The 16,543-nt window shown below is 45.3% G+C and overlaps 1 pseudogene; it reads right to left on the bottom strand.

Annotated features, from left to right (window-relative positions):
- Positions 1 to 319: 319 nt before the first annotated feature.
- LOC126253872 (5S ribosomal RNA) lies at positions 320 to 437 on the bottom strand (annotated as a pseudogene).
- Between the last annotated feature and the right edge of the window lie 16,106 nt (positions 438 to 16,543).

Here is a 16,543-nt window from a genome sequence, read left to right as displayed (position 1 = left end):
AAAACTTATTTCATATTTTTTGTGAATTGTAATACGCATCTTTCATTTCCTCGCAATATAATTTACCTTTCTGTGAATTATAATATTTATTTTACTAAAAACTAAACTAAACTCCTCCCTAACAGGCCATGAAGGCCCAAAGTTACCGACCGGCCGCCGTGTCATCCTCAGACCATAGGCATCACTGGTTGTAGATATAGAGGGGCATGTGGTCAGCACACCGCTATCCCGGCCATATGTCAGTTTCCGAGACCGGAGCAGCTGCTTCTCAATCAATTAGCTCCTCAGTTTGCCTCACAAGGGCTGAGTGCACCCCACTTGCCAACAGTGCTCGGCAGACCGGATGGTCACCCATCTAAGTGCTAGCCCAGCCCGACAGCGCTAAACTTCGGTGATCTGACGGGAACCGGTGTTAACTCTGCGGTAAGGCCGTTGGTCATTTATTTTAGTACTATATTTGAAATTTTGCTCCAATCAGTTCCGTTATATTACTGTATCATGAGCTTTTTCTTAAGTTCTTTGCTGTGTCACCTTCATCACTATAAGTTCTTTCGCAAGTCTGTTTGTTCTCAGGCAGTAGCATTCGCCGGTGGGTTGCAAGCCTTCCCTTCTCCTTGTTCGAAATGATTTCGCCATTACCTTTGCATTCTAGGTGTAGTCTGGTTCCGGCTGCATGTTGGAGAGCTGCCTTCGACGTCACAGGTGTTTCGAATGGAGTCACCTTGGTTTGATGGACAGTTATGATGGACAGTCATTACTACGCATAAGATGTCTGGTAAGATCAGTTCAGTTCATATTCAGTGCCGGACTATGCGCTGTGGTAACAGAAAAGTAATAGTGAAGAGATATGCACATATACAGATGGCGGTAGAATCGCGTACACAAGGTATGAAAGGTCAGTGCATTGGCGCAGCTGTCATTTGTACTCAAATGATTCATGTGAAAAGGTTTCAAACGTGATTGCGGCCGCACGTCGGGAATTGACAGGCTCTGAACGCGGAATGGTAGCTGTAGCTAGACGCGTGGGACATTCCATTTCTGAAAGCGTTACGGAATGCAATGTTCCGTGATTCACAGTGTGAAGAGCGTGCCAAGGATATCAAATTACAGGCGTTACCTCTCACCACAGACAACGCAGTGGCAGATACCCTTCACTTAACGACGGAGAGCAGCAACGTTTGCGTAAATTTGTCAGTGCTAACAGACAAGCAACACTCCGTGACATAACCGCAGAAATAAATGCGGAAGTTTTCGACGATCGCTTACGTTAGGATGATGCGGCAAATTTACGCGTTAATGGGCTGTCGCAGAAGACGAACGACACGAGTGCCTTTGCTAACAGCACATCGCCTGCGTCGCCTCCCCTTGGCTCGTGACCATGTTCATTGGACCCTAGACGACTGGGAAACCGTGGTCAGCTGAGTCCCAGTTTCAGTTGGTAATAGCTGATGATAGGGCTCGAGTGTGGCGCGGACCCAGCTGTGCAAGCTGGTGGCGCCTCCATAATGGTGTGGGCAGCGTTTACATGGAATGCATTGGGTACTTTGTTCCAACTGAATCTATCATTTACTGGAAATGATAATGTTCGGCTACTTGGAGACCATTTGCAGCCATTCATGGACTTCATGTTAACAAACAACGACAGTTGCTCGCGACTAATTTGAAGAACATTCTGGACAATTCGGGCGATTGATTTGACCACCAAGATCGGCCGACATCGGTCGCATAGAACATTTATGGGACATAGTCGAGAGGTCATTTTGTGCACAAAATTATACACCGGCGACACTTTCGCAAGGACGGGCGGCTGTAGAGGCAGGATGGCTTAATATTTCAGCTGGGGACTTAACAGCAACCCAGCCCCGTGGAGTTGGTGCACTACAAAAGGCGAAACGGGGGTCAGACACGATGTTAGGAGATATGCTATGACTTTTATCACCTCAGTGTAGCTCTCTGTGTGAAGTTAGACGGTTGTGTATACTAGTGTGGCTCTGCGCATTCGTAGCGTACTCGGTCGCGTATTTCTGAACAATGTGAAATGTACAAAGAGGTTGCAAATCACTATCACTATAACTTTATTCATTCTGTAATGTCTTAATTTCTACGATGTTAAATGTTTATGGAATGTAAGATCACGTTTTGTACTTATGATTTTGAAATACATATCAGATTAGGTTGTCTTGAAGGGGGAGTATAGGTTGGATTATCCCTGCAAGGTTTTTAATTCTTTCAGTTGTCTTTAAAGACAAATACACTGAAGCGACAAAGAAACTAGTACAGGCCTGCGTATTCAAATACAGAGATGTGTAAACAGGCAGAATACGGCACTGCGGTCGACAACGTCTATACAGGGTTTTTACAAAAAGGTACGGCCAAACTTTCAGGAAACATTCCTCACACACAAATAAAGAAAAGATGTTATATTGACACGTGTCCGGAAAAGCTTAATTTCCATGTTAGAGCTCGTTTTAGTTTCGTCAGTATGTACTGTACTTCCTCGATTCACCGCCAGTTGGCCCACTTGAAGGATGGTAATGTTGACTTCGGTGCTTGTGTTGACATGCGACTCATTGCTCTACAGTACTAGCATCAATCACATCAGTACGTAGCATCAACAGGTTAGTGTTCATCACGAACGTGGTTTTGCAGTCAGTGCAATGTTTACAAATGCGGAGTTGGAAGATGCCCACTTGATGTATGGATTAGCACGGGGCAATAGCCGTGGCGCGGTACGTTTGCATCGAGACAGATTTCCAGAACGAGGGTGTCCCGACATGAAGACGTTCGAAGCAATTGATCGGCGTCTTAGAGAGCACGGAACATTCCAGCCAATGATTCGTGACTGGGGAAGACCTAGAACGACGAGGACACCTGCAATGGACGAGGCAATTCTTCGTGCAGTTGACGATAACCCTAGTGTCAGCGTCAGAGAAGTTGCTGCTGTACAAGGTAACGTTGACCACGTCACTGTATGGAGAGTGCTACGGGAGAACCAGTTGTTTCCGTACCATGTACAGCGTGTGCAGGCACTATCAGCAGCTGATTCGCCTCCACGGGTACACTTGTGCGAATGGATCATCCAACAATGTGTCAATCCTCATTTCAGTGCAAATGTTCTCTTTACGGATGAGGCTTCATTCCAACGTGATCAAATTGTAAATTTTCACAATCAACATGTGTGGGCTGACGAGAATCTGCACGCAATTGTGCAATCACGTCATCAACACAGATTTTCTGTGAACGTTTGGGCAGGCATTGTTGGTGATGTCTTCATTGGCCCCATGTTCTTCCACCTACGCTCAATGGAGCACGTTATCATGATTTCGTAAGGGATACTCTACCTGTGCTGCTAGAACGTGTGCCTTTACAAGTACGACACAACATGTGGTTCATGCACGATGGAGCTCCTGCACATTTCAGTCGAAGTGTTCGTACGCTTCTCAACAACAGATTCGGTGACAGATGGATTGGTAGAGGCGGACCAATTCCATGGCCTCCACGCTCTCCTCAACCCTCTTGACTTTCATTTATGGAGGCATTTGAAAGCTCTTGTCTACGCAACCCCGGTACTAAATGTAGAGACTCTTCGTGCTCGTATAGTGGACGGCTGTGATACAATAGGCCATTCTCCAGGGCTGCATCAGCGCATCAGGGATTCCATGCGACGGAAGGTGGATGCATGTATCCTCGCTAACGGAGGACATTTTGAACATTTCCTGTAACAAAGTGTTTGAAGTCACGCTGGTACGTTCTGTTGCTGTGTGTTTCCATTCCATGATTAATGTGATTTGAAGAGAAGTAATAAATGAGTTCTAACATAGAAAGTAAGCGTTTCCGGACACATGTCCACATAACATATTTTCTTTCTTTGTGTGTGAGGAATGTTTGCTGAAAGTTTGGCCGTACCTTTTTGTAACACCCTGTATAAGACAACAAGTGTCTGGCGCAGTTGTTAGATTCGTTAAGCTACTACAATGACAGCTTATCAAAATTTAAGTGAGTTTGAACCTGGCGTTACAGTCGGCGCATGAGCATTGCGACACAACATCTCCGACATCTCCGAGGTAGCGATGAGGTGGGGGTTTTCCTGTACGAACATTTCACGAGCGCATCGTGAATATCAGGATTCCGGTAAAACATCAAACCTCCGACATCGTTGCGGCCGGGAAAAGATCCTGCAAGAAAGGGACCGACGACGACTAAAGAGAATCATTCAACGTCACAGAAGTGCAACCCTTCCGCGTACTGCTGCAGATTTCAGTGCTGGGCCATCAACAAGTGTCAGTTATGAACCATTCAACGAAACATCGTCGATACGGGCTTGCGGAGCCGAAGGCCCACTCGTGTACCCTTGATGACTGCATGAAACAAAGCTTTACGCCTCACCTAGGTTCGTTAACACCGACAGTGGACTGTTGATGACTGGAAAGATGTTGCCCAGTCGGAAGATTCTCGTTTAAAATTGGGTCGATTGGATGGACGCGTACGGGTATGGAGACAACCACATGAATCCATGGAAACTGCATGTCATTAGGGGACTGTTCAAGTTGGTGGAGGCTCTGTAATAGTGTGGGGCGTGTGCAGCTGGAGTGATATGTGTTACCTGATACATCTACATACGACTCTGACAAGTGATGTACGTAAGCATCCTGTGTGATCACCTGCATCCAATACGACACCCCACACGCCCAGAATGGTGACTCTAAGAACACTCTTATGAGTTTAAACACTTCCGCTCTCCACCAAACTCTCCAGACATGAACATTGCTGAGAACATCTGGTATGCCTTGCAAGTTGCCGTTTAGAAGAGATCTCCACATCGTCGTACTCTTACAACAGCCCTGCAGGATTCATGGTGGCAGTTTCCTCCAGCACTACTTCAGACATTAGTCGAGTCCATGCCACGTCGAGTTGCGGCACTTCTGCGTGCTCACGGAGGTCCCGCACGATATTAGGCAGGTGCGCCAGTTTCTTTTTCTCTTCATTGTATATCAACCACTGAATTAATGTGTAAGTATTTACTTACCAGAAACATATTTTCCTGTATACTTGCTTTATTTAAATATCCCACGGTAGTGAGCCAACGTCTTGCCGTCTTATGGATCTACAATGTGCCATTCATAGTCACTTCAAAAAATCGCCACTCCACTGCAGCTTAGGCGTTGAATCCGGCCGCGGTGGTCTAGCGGTTATAGGCGCGCAGTCCAGAACCGCGCGACTGCTGCGGTCGCAGGTTCGAATCCTGCCTCGGGCATGGATGTTTGTGATGTCCTTAGGTTAGTTAGGTTTAAGTAGTTCTAAGTTCTAGGGGACTGATGACCACAGATGTTAAGTCCCATAGTGCTCAGAGCCATTTGAACCATATTTTAGGCGTTGAAAATAACAAATAGTAATCAGTAGAAGTTTTGTGCATGCAGGCTAGCTTTCAAGGACTGAATAATATAAGGCTATGTATGCTGTGGTACTGGCCACTGACGTGAGAACTTTGCACCAGAAAGAAGGTAGACAAAGAGAATCCATGTTGTTACCGCTCCTTTATCTTCACAACCCCCAACCTGAACACAAGTCGGCATGTAACTTGTATGTAGATCATACCTACATTAGTTAAAATTTTGACAATCAAAATAATAATTTGCTTCAAAAAAAAGTATGATATTAACAAAAGAATCTCATTGACCTGTTTTTTGTTTTCAAATTTTATTTTGTTCTGAAGCAGGCCACGGATTCAGCTCGTGGGCCATACCCTGGCAAGATGGAAATAGTGCTCAGCCTGGCTGGCACACTATCCCCACCACCACGCCACGCTGTCTGAAATTGAGGAGGGGGAAACTGCGAAAATACCGCATTTAAATGGCAATGCAGTCACGCTGTGTATGATATTGTTTTATATTTCAGGTTTCTCAACTACATAGATCAATATGAAACAAGTTTTCATTATAACTGAATTATTTTTGGTCTCTAAAGACATATAATTTTTATCAGGTTCTAACTTTCGGCATACGGACAGACGAAGACAATTTCATAGATTTTCGCACTCAAGTAGGCTGCCATGTAACCGTGACTTATTTTGTCTCATAATCGAGGAGGAGAGGAGGAGGAGATTACTATTTAACGTCCCGTCAACATCGAGATCATTACAGACGGAGCACGGGCTTGGATTAGGAAAAGATCCAGAAGGAAACCATCGCAGAACTTGCCTCCAATGGTTTAGGGAAATCACGGAAAACCTAAATCAGGATGGCCAGACGCTAGTTTGAACCGTCGTCCTCCCGAATGCGTGCCGAACATGCTAACCACTGCATTATCTTGCTCGGTCTCATAACCGGAAAAAAAGCCTTTCACACACACATATGTTGTTCGAAATATTGTAACACTTTTGCAACTTCATTAGGGAGACATGGAAATTACCTGAGTTAAGCAATTAGAACACCTTGCAATGTCTGACTGTGGGCAGTGTCCGGTCAATTCCACTTAGAATGTGAGGTCTGCAGTTCATTCTGGGTGTTCTCATTTTCGCTCCTGCACTTCTCTTTCCTTCATACATTCAACCAGTTTTAAATCGAAAAATTGTTCAAGGCACGCCCCTTGAGGTACAGGAGGTACAAACACGATATCCTTGATTAATCCCCATAGCAAAAAGTCGAGTGGTGATAGGTCTGGGGAACGTGGGGGCCATGCAATTGGCGGATCACGGCCAATCCATTGACCTGGAAAGAGGTCACTGAGAAAATACCAGACGTCAGCCAGGTAGTGGGGTGGTGCACCATCTTGCATGGTGTAAACATTTCGTTCTTGGAGATCCTCATCGATCTGTGGTATCAAAAATGTTATAACATCCAGGTACACTATCTCGTTGATAGTTCTCTTATGGAAAAAAGGGGCCATACACTTTGTTCTTGCTCAATGCACTAAAAACGTTCAGTTTAGGGCTATCACGAACATGTTGCAATGTTTGATGTGGAATTTTACTGCCCCTTAAGTGATGTGTCGACTCGTCAGAAAAGATGATTTTGTCCAAGAAATGTTCATCCTCATGCAATCGATTCAACATATTCGCAAAGAAGTTATTGTGAGCAGTTTTATCAATGTCTTTTATAGCTTGTACGATTGTCAATCGGTACAATTTCAAATGCAAACGGTTTCTCAACACACGCCAGTCTTATGTCGGATTTGCATTTCGCGAGATGCACGTTGGGTCGATTTCGTAGGGCTGGTGACAAAACGTTGTCTCACTCGCTGATCGGCGACGTCAGATGCGCTTGGACGACCTGATGATTTCCCGTTTTACCGAGCACCCTATTTCTACAAAACATTCATGCCACTCATAAATTGTAGGCCTGCAAGGAGGATCCTTTAGCGTACTTGGTACGGAAATTACGCAGAGCTGTTGTCGCCGACTTCGATTCTTCAAACCAAAACAAACTGCTCTCCTAGTTCGTGTCCAGTGAAGGCAAACATCTTTAATGCAACTGGAGCTAGCGATCCTTACTGTGCGATTAGACACTAGCGAAGTACGCGAGACAAAACTTGATGTTGTAATCTCCCAACAATAAAATTCCGTAACCTACCAATAATACAATGTGACTGATCTCTCAATAAAATTGTGGCTCACTTATAACCTTTCAATAATTAACTGACTGTGAATCTAAACTGGTAAATTTGGACGTCAGCAGTGCTACGTCATGGCCCTCAAAGATCATGCTGAATAAATTGAAAATTCTTACCTCAATAAGGTCCCCGGATAACACATATATATCTGCTCCTATAAGAAATCTTTCTGGCACAGCCCAGTGCAATGCTGGCCGATACATTTGTCATGTATAAAAAGAAACAACTGATTTTTCTTTACAATAATCGGGATGACCATGGATTGGAGAAATTAGTAAATTCTTTAAATTGAGTTGAATAATTGTCAAAGGTTAATATTTATAAGAAAGATTATTACTAAGAGATTTTTTAAAAAGCATTTACATGGGACTTGATATTACAATAGTACGTATGCTGCGAGGCTCAGGCACGCCATCGCTCCCCACGACCGGCCCAGCAACTTCATACACACGACCGCTGGCTACTACTTACTCCTACTGCCACACAGTTCCTACTGTAGACAACACTGCTCTCTGGTCTGAGATTCTCTTATAGCTTACATATCGCAGGCAGCGCGTGAGCAATCCATCGAAATTACATCTGCTCGAGTGCGCTAGCAACAAATTCCTTAATCATGGACCTCTTACAATGTACACTCCTGGAAATGGAAAAAAGAACACATTGACACCGGTGTGTCAGACCCACCATACTTGCTCCGGACACTGCGAGAGGGCTGTACAAGCAATGATCACACGCACGGCACAGCGGACACACCAGGAACCGCGGTGTTGGCCGTCGAATGGCGCTAGCTGCGCAGCATTTGTGCACCGCCGCCGTCAGTGTCAGCCAGTTTGCCGTGGCATACGGAGCTCCATCGCAGTCTTTAACACTGGTAGCATGCCGCGACAGCGTGGACGTGAACCGTATGTGCAGTTGACGGACTTTGAGCGAGGGCGTATAGTGGGCATGCGGGAGGCCGGGTGGACGTACCGCCGAATTGCTCAACACGTGGGGCGTGAGGTCTCCACAGTACATCGATGTTGTCGCCAGTGGTCGGCGGAAGGTGCACGTGCCCGTCGACCTGGGACCGGACCGCAGCGACGCACGGATGCACGCCAAGACCGTAGGATCCTACGCAGTGCCGTAGGGGACCGCACCGCCACTTCCCAGCAAATTAGGGACACTGTTGCTCCTGGGGTATCGGCGAGGACCATTCGCAACCGTCTCCATGAAGCTGGGCTACGGTTCCGCACACCGTTAGGCCGTCTTCCGCTCACGCCCCAACATCGTGCAGCCCGCCTCCAGTGGTGTCGCGACAGGCGTGAATGGAGGGACGAATGGAGACGTGTCGTCTTCAGCGATGAGAGTCGCTTCTGCCTTGGTGCCAATGATGGTCGTATGCGTGTTTGGCGCCGTGCAGGTGAGCGCCACAATCAGGGCTGCATACGACCGAGGCACACAGGGCCAACACCCGGCATCATGGTGTGGGGAGCGATCTCCTACACTGGCCGTACACCACTGGTGATCGTCGAGGGGACACTGAATAGTGCACGGTACATCCAAACCGTCATCGAACCCATCGTTCTACCATTCCTAGACCGGCAAGGGAACTTGCTGTTCCAACAGGACAATGCACGTCCGCATGTATCCCGTGCCACCCAACGTGCTCTAGAAGGTGTAAGTCAACTACCCTGGCCAGCAAGATCTCCGGATCTGTCCCCCATTGAGCATGTTTGGGACTGGATGAAGCGTCGTCTCACGCGGTCTGCACGTCCAGCACGAACGCTGGTCCAACTGAGGCGCCAGGTGGAAATGGCATGGCAAGCCGTTCCACAGGACTACATCCAGCATCTCTACGATCGTCTCCATGGGAGAATAGCAGCCTGCATTGCTGCGAAAGGTGGATATACACTGTACTAGTGCCGACATTGTGCATGCTCTGTTGCGTGTGTGTATGTGCCTGTGGTTCTGTCAGTGTGATCATGTGATGTATCTGACCCCAGGAATGTGTCAATAAAGTTTCCCCTTCCTGGGACAATGAATTCACGGTGTTCTTATTTCAATTTCCAGGAGTGTATTTCCCTACTAATTGACACTACAGTCACCTCTGTAGGTACCATGAATTAATCTATATGAATTTTCAACGTCCTTTTTGAAACATTCTGTAAATTCTCCATGCTCTTCGTTAAGTTCCTTTTGCTCTGTTATTGCCAACTAAATCTTTACATTATTTCTGCATTCCCTGCCCCCACTGGTTGAGTGGTCAGCGCGACAGGATGTCAATCCTAAGGACCCGGGTTCGATTCCCGGCTGGGTCGAAGGTTTTCTCCACTCATGGACTGGGTGTTGTGTTGTCCTAATCATCATCATCATTTCATCTCCATCGACGCGCAAGTCGCCAAAGTGGCGTCGCATCGGAAAACTTGCACCCGGCGAAAGGTCTGCCCGATGGGAGGCCCCAGTCACACGACATATACGTTTCTCTATAGTATTGTAATGTGTTTCATAGCAAATTTTAAGTACTCATCCCTTATGCGAGTGCATAATATATATCGATAATTCTCATCCCTTCCTTCTGTCATTGCCATTCATTTCTAAAGGCTTATGACGATAGATCGCTAGACTGGGTCTTTTTGTGCAAACAGCCACTGGACCTGTGCATGTCCTTCGTGTGTCTAACAAATAACGAATGGTAAACAGCTCTGACACCACGATCCTGCCGAGGTGAAGAGAGCTGTGCCGACCGAAAAATGCTACACCGCAATACTAAATGAAATGTTGCACTGTAGGGTGTACTGCCGGGAAGGAAGGATCAAAGGCGAGACAGACCGTGCCGTGCCTGTTCGCGGCTCACACACACTGCACGCGTGAGGTTCGGCGCACCTTGGCCGGCTCTACAGTCTTGTCATCCCTGTCTTTCTTCGGTCCCCCAACGGAGGAGTTTTCAAGTTTTCAAATGCCATTTCAAGTAAGGTACCGAATAATTCTTTTTAATCTACGGAATCATTTTGTTTTCCAGTAGACCATTTCCATGTACTTATTGGCAGTGAAGTTGGTAAGGTTATCATCCCCTCTCATACTAATTACGTAGTTGAGTAACTTCCAAGTAGCCCGCCGATTAGCCGTGCAGTCTAACACACGGCTTTCTGGAGTGTGAAGAAGCACCTGGTTCCCGGCACGAATCCGACCGACGGACTTGTTTCGAGGTCCGGTGAGCCAGCCAGTCTGTGGATGGTTTTTAGGCGGTTTTCCATCTGCCTCGGAGAATGCGGGCTGGTTCCCGTTATTCCGCCTCTGCTGCACTATGTCGGCGATTGCTGCGCAAACAAGTTCTCCAAGTACGCGTACAGCACAGCACCGTTACTCTACCACGAAAACATAGTGGTTACACTCGTCTGGTGTAAGACGTTCCCGTTGGCGGGGGGGGGGGGGGGGGGTGTCCACGGGGGACCGAACCGTACAATAAGCCTGAAAGAGTGGTTCGGTGGGGGGCGGCGGAGAGGTGAAGTGGACTGCAGTAGTCTTCGTGGGGTTGTGGACCACTGCGGCTGCGGCGGGGACAGAACCTCTTCGTCGTTTCTAGGCCCCCGGTCAACACATAATACAATACAATACATACAACTTCCAAGTAATCGTATTACTGAGTTATTTTTGTGGCGTTATACAGATAGATGCCAGGGCTAAGCAAGACGTCTGGCATGTACTTGGTTTCTGAGTTCCTTATCAGCAGTGCATCTCTGTTCCTAATCCATCTGCAATTGTGTAAATGACCACAGCAAAGGAAACGGTGAAGAAGGTAATCAAGTAATTCATATGAGAGGCATTTATCCGTGTCACTAGATTCTATCTTGTAAAGCTTTGTTGCTATCGTACCATATTTATGTAACGTTTTGCTGCCAACCCTTAAAGGTTATTATTGTCCACGTGGCCTCTCAGTCGATGGCTGGTTGCTTCGATACTGACGGATTTTTCGTCTTTTTCCGTTCACGTTAAAAATCTCACGTAATATACTAGCATCTAAATAACTGGATTGGCGGTAGAATTTTCTAATTTGTTTTTGCTTGCGTCGATCAGTGACTGACTACTTCCTGGGCGCACGGTTTCGAAAACTTTTTTTTGGTGATGTGGCCTGGATTCTCATTTAGTAGTGTGTAATTCTCTTGAGGAACAACTCCGTTGCTTTTCTGTTACTATGAACACGTTCGAACCGACGAAACTCCTCAGATTTGCCCAGCATATCACATTACCGCTTGAATATCCTTGCATCCCATGAGTATTTTATACTTAACGCCATTATCCCGTTACTTGCCCGCCCGGTCATCCGTGCGATCTAACGGTCCCCGGCACGAATCCACTCGGCGGAGTAGTGTTGAGGTCCGGTGTGTCGGCCAACCTCGCGAATGCGAGCTGGTTCCCGTTATTCCTCCTCAGTTACACTATGTCGGAGATTGCTGCGCAAACATTTTCTCCACGTAAGCGTACACCATAATTACTCTACCACGCCACATTGGGGTTACACTCGTCTGGTGTGAGACGATTCACTGGGGACCGAACCGCACAATAACCCTGGTTTCGGTGTGGGGCGGCGGAGGGGTGAGTGGACTGCTGTAGCCTGTTGTGGGGTTGTGAACCACCGAGGCTGCGGTGGGGACGAAGCCTCTCCGTCGTTTCTATGTCCCCAGTACAATACAATACAATCCCCTTACTTTGCATTTTTTAAGCCAGAGAGAACTGTGAGACGTAGTATATTTTGCAGAAAACACAATTTTTTACGATCCTAAATGTTTGAGATAGGTTCAGGAAATGCCATTTATTTCTCACAATTGCCCCTTGTATTACCATACACGTCGTATTGGCATAGGCTTTTGTTGTTGGGGCGTGAGAAGACCAGAAAGGCCGTATACAGATAGTGCAAGTACAAGATGAGAAGTATTTCAGTGGTAAAGGAAACTGGAAATATAATAACTAGTAGGCCAGAATTCGAAGAAAGAGTCGGCATTATCAGTAGACTACAAATCAGCAGATACAGCTCTAAAAAATCGTGACATTACTGAGAATGATAGTTTGACGGATGCTGCCAGCGAAGCGTTGTGGGGACAGTGGTTTCGTCTGTTCTTGTTTTAACTAGTTCTTCATTCAGTTGCCTGCATAGACGTGTCGTCGTATGGCGACAGTCTCTATACAAAGTAGACTGTACATACTTTCAGAGTCAGTTGCACTGGATATTGTATATAATTTTTAGTCAGAATTGAACAAAATAATTTTCCGTCAAAATGTATACATATATAATTAATATTTCTCATTATAGTATAGGTAAAAGTCAGTGTACCATACCGCATAAATTTCGAAATAAAATGAAACGTACTTACTTCATTGTGAGTCTGTCTTCATCACTTTCTTCGCAGTCTGCATGGCGACATGTCCTGTACTCCATGCCTAGTACAAATTAAAATGGATGGTAACCAAAGTATGAGTAGTTTGTTTCGGAGAAGAACCGATCTTTTTAACTCGCTCACCGTCTTGTGTACTCCACTGAATTGTGAGTTAAATTATGTATTTTTGTTTTCCGTGTCGTGTTGAGACATTCCGTATGTTTCGACCAAGTTCTCCATAGCATGTTCCCTTTCGCTTCTGTTTTTGTAGTCTTAGGATGTCATATTCTAAAGACATACAAGGGCCTGAAAATCTTCACTTGTTTTCCAAGTTACCTCCGTGGCAGGCAAGTAGAAACTGACTCATCAAACGTACAGACTACAATAAATCACGTAACATTGTTGCATGTTCCCCGTTTCGGAAGGGAAGACAAAAGTGCGACTTTGTACCGCAACAGTCTTAGAGCGTGAGGAAAATGTCGTGGAACAGCCCTGGAACGTGTCCCGCGACTCGTGTTCCGTGATTCTGGCGCTAGGTGTGTACGAGACTAATAAGGACACTGGAGTGAGCATTGTTACTACCGCCCGTCTGTGTCTGACGGGCGTAAACGGGACGGTTCTGCCACACGGTCAAGTGATCAGTTCGCTTTGCCGGGGTAATAACGTGGCGTACGAATGCTCCACTTACGGATCGTTAAGTTCAGCAATTTGCACTTTACCTGTTACGTTGGTAATCACCAGAGAGAGCCGACACCATAACCTAAGCGTAACTGACTGACCTCGTAAAACAGCGACGGTAGCTTTGCGTTTGTTCTAGAAACAGGCGGCGTTACGTACACAGCTATGCAGGTCAGCGGCGTGGGCCAGTGCGTTTGACACGAGGTCCGGAGCATCTAAACAACGGCGGTATGACAGCTGCCGCCTATCACAGCCACGCCACGCCGCCACTCAGCGCTGACAAAACATTACGATCGTTCGCTTCTCCCAAACGTAACAGCGGAAAATGAATTTATGACGAGTCCAGGACAGAGTCATTAACTGACGTATTGTTTAACACGTCACAAGCATTGCAATTTATTGATACAATGTATTTCTAACTCCTACAATTTTCAGGTCCTGTACGAGAGGTAGTCATAAAGTTTAAATTACCACCTCCAAAAAAATCTACATCTGTATACAATGCCCGGAAGCCACTACTAGACATTTCCTTTCCTGTTCCAACCGCAAATAAAGCGAGGGAAATACGACTATCTGTATGCTTCCGTATGAGCGCTAATTACTCGTATCATTTCTTCGTGGTCCTTACGCGAAAGACATGTTAGCAACAGTAGAATCGTTCTGCAATCAGCTTCAAATGCCTGTTCTCTAATTTTTCTCAATATCATTCTTCGAAAAGAACGTCGCCTTCCCTCCAGGGATTCCCATTTGAGTTTTCGAAACACATCCGTAACATTAGCGTGTTCTTCAATCCCACCGGTAACAAATCTAGCAGCTGGCCTTTGAACAGCTTCGATATCCTTCTTTGATCCGAACTGGCACGGATCCCAGACGCTCGAACAGTAACCGATAACAGGTCACACTAGCAACCTTTATGCGATCTCCTTTACAATGAACCACACTTGCCCAAAATTCTCTTGAAACATACACATTTAAAATATGATTGAAATTACGTTAACTGTTAACAGACATTAGTCTGAAAAACAGCTGTTACAATGGGAATGACATGTGAACGTATATTTTATGTCACCGCTTATGCGCTTTGCTCTGCACTGAACTTCTCTGACTGCGACAATGTAAATTCAGTTTAGTTACGAGAATGTAAACTATCAATAACTTTAAACCAAACCAAAACTGCGTGAATTTACGTAACATAAAAACTAACTCTGATTCAACACTATGAATTTGAAATTGGCCATGGCTGTAAAACAACACTTGATCAATTTGAAAAAAATTCACCCTGTGCTTAATGAATGCTGTCCCTGAAATAATAAAATTTCTTACTTTATCTGCACCATGGTAAAGATCTTCGCACAGCTCTCTGTTAGTACTTTAAACTGTATAGTTAGCAAACAGCTAATGTGCAAGTCTGTTGCTTAGCATACATTTTAATTAAATCGAAAATGACTGAGACAATAACTTCTTGAGAAAAATAGTTACACAAAAATGACATGGATTTGGGAACTGGAGTTCACTTGGGGTAAGTAACGATATGGTACCAACTTTAAAACTTGTATTTTGACTCCTTGAAAATTAGTAATGCTCAGAATTAACACAGTCAATAAACTGATTATACATTAACAATAGCTTTACAAAATCATTGCGTATGAACGCTATACATTGTCTCAATCATCACATATGAATTAGTAACAAAACAACTTTCTTCGCCTTAATTATTTCCAAATTCTGCTGAGGTTCCTTTACAGTTAGCAAACGTAGTAGTATTTCGCAAATAAAAAATCATTACTGCCCGTAGCGAATAAGTATAATATGCAGCAGACATCAGATAAAACACATCTTTACACTTGAGGGTCCTCCACACATCTCTCGATCTAAAGTTACGCTAACGCATTACCCATAAAACCTTGAATCAGGGATCGCTGTTGACCAGCGACGCTACTACACAATCGATAGCAAATTTGATCATCTCTGGTTCCATATAATACTTTCTTACAAGACTTGAATTAATTTACGCTGTGCATATTCCTTTCACTCTCAGTGAACCGAAGTCGACCATTCGCCTTTACTACCACAGTATTCCAATGCTCGTCCGATTTCACATCGCTTTGCAACGTTACGCCCAGGTATTTAAATGAGTGTGTCGAGCAGGACGCTACTAATGCTGTGTCAACACTAAAGGTTTGTTACTCCTACTCATCTGCATTAACTTACTTTTTTTACATCTAGAGCTAGCTGTCATTCATCACACCAACTAGAAATTGTGTCTAAGTCGTCTTATAGTATCGTACAGCCACTCCAACATTTTATTGTGTACCACAGCATCATCAGAAAACAACGGCAGATTGCTGCCCACCCTGTCCACCATTTGATTTATGTTTATACAGAATAATATCAGTCCTATCAAACTTCCCTAGGGGCACACCTTGTCTCTCATGAACACTCGCCGTCAAAAACAATGTACCGGGTTCTATTACTTAAGTCTTCGAACTATTCACATGTATGGGAACCTATTACATGCGCTCGTACCTTCGTTAACACTCTGATAAGAGTGATAATACAGTGATAAGTGTGACAATAAAGTTACGTAACTAACTTTTAGTTTTGTTGTCGGTATACGTTTCACGTCCTGGAACACACTGAACTACCTGCAGCACAGTACAGCAGCACGCCGATAGAGAATCGAAAAAATGGCGCTCTTGATTGATTTAGTCCGAGGATTCGGTTTCTGCAATAGAAGGGGAACAAAGCAGCAACATCCTTGCTGATTTCGTGACCGTTTACAGCAACATTTGATACAGCGATTCTGTGGTATAGGTGCTTAGAGTGTGGTGAATAAATGTGGAATGAACGATGAAGCAGGTCTGTCAAGAACAGTGAATTGCAAGAGCAGTCAAAGGCGGCCTGTC

The sequence above is a fragment of the Schistocerca nitens genome, chromosome 4 (assembly GCF_023898315.1).
Source record: "Schistocerca nitens isolate TAMUIC-IGC-003100 chromosome 4, iqSchNite1.1, whole genome shotgun sequence".
Taxonomy (NCBI): Eukaryota; Metazoa; Arthropoda; class Insecta; order Orthoptera; family Acrididae; genus Schistocerca; species Schistocerca nitens.
Note: the sequence above shows the minus strand (reverse complement) of the source record. Positions and strands in the feature narration are given on the sequence as shown.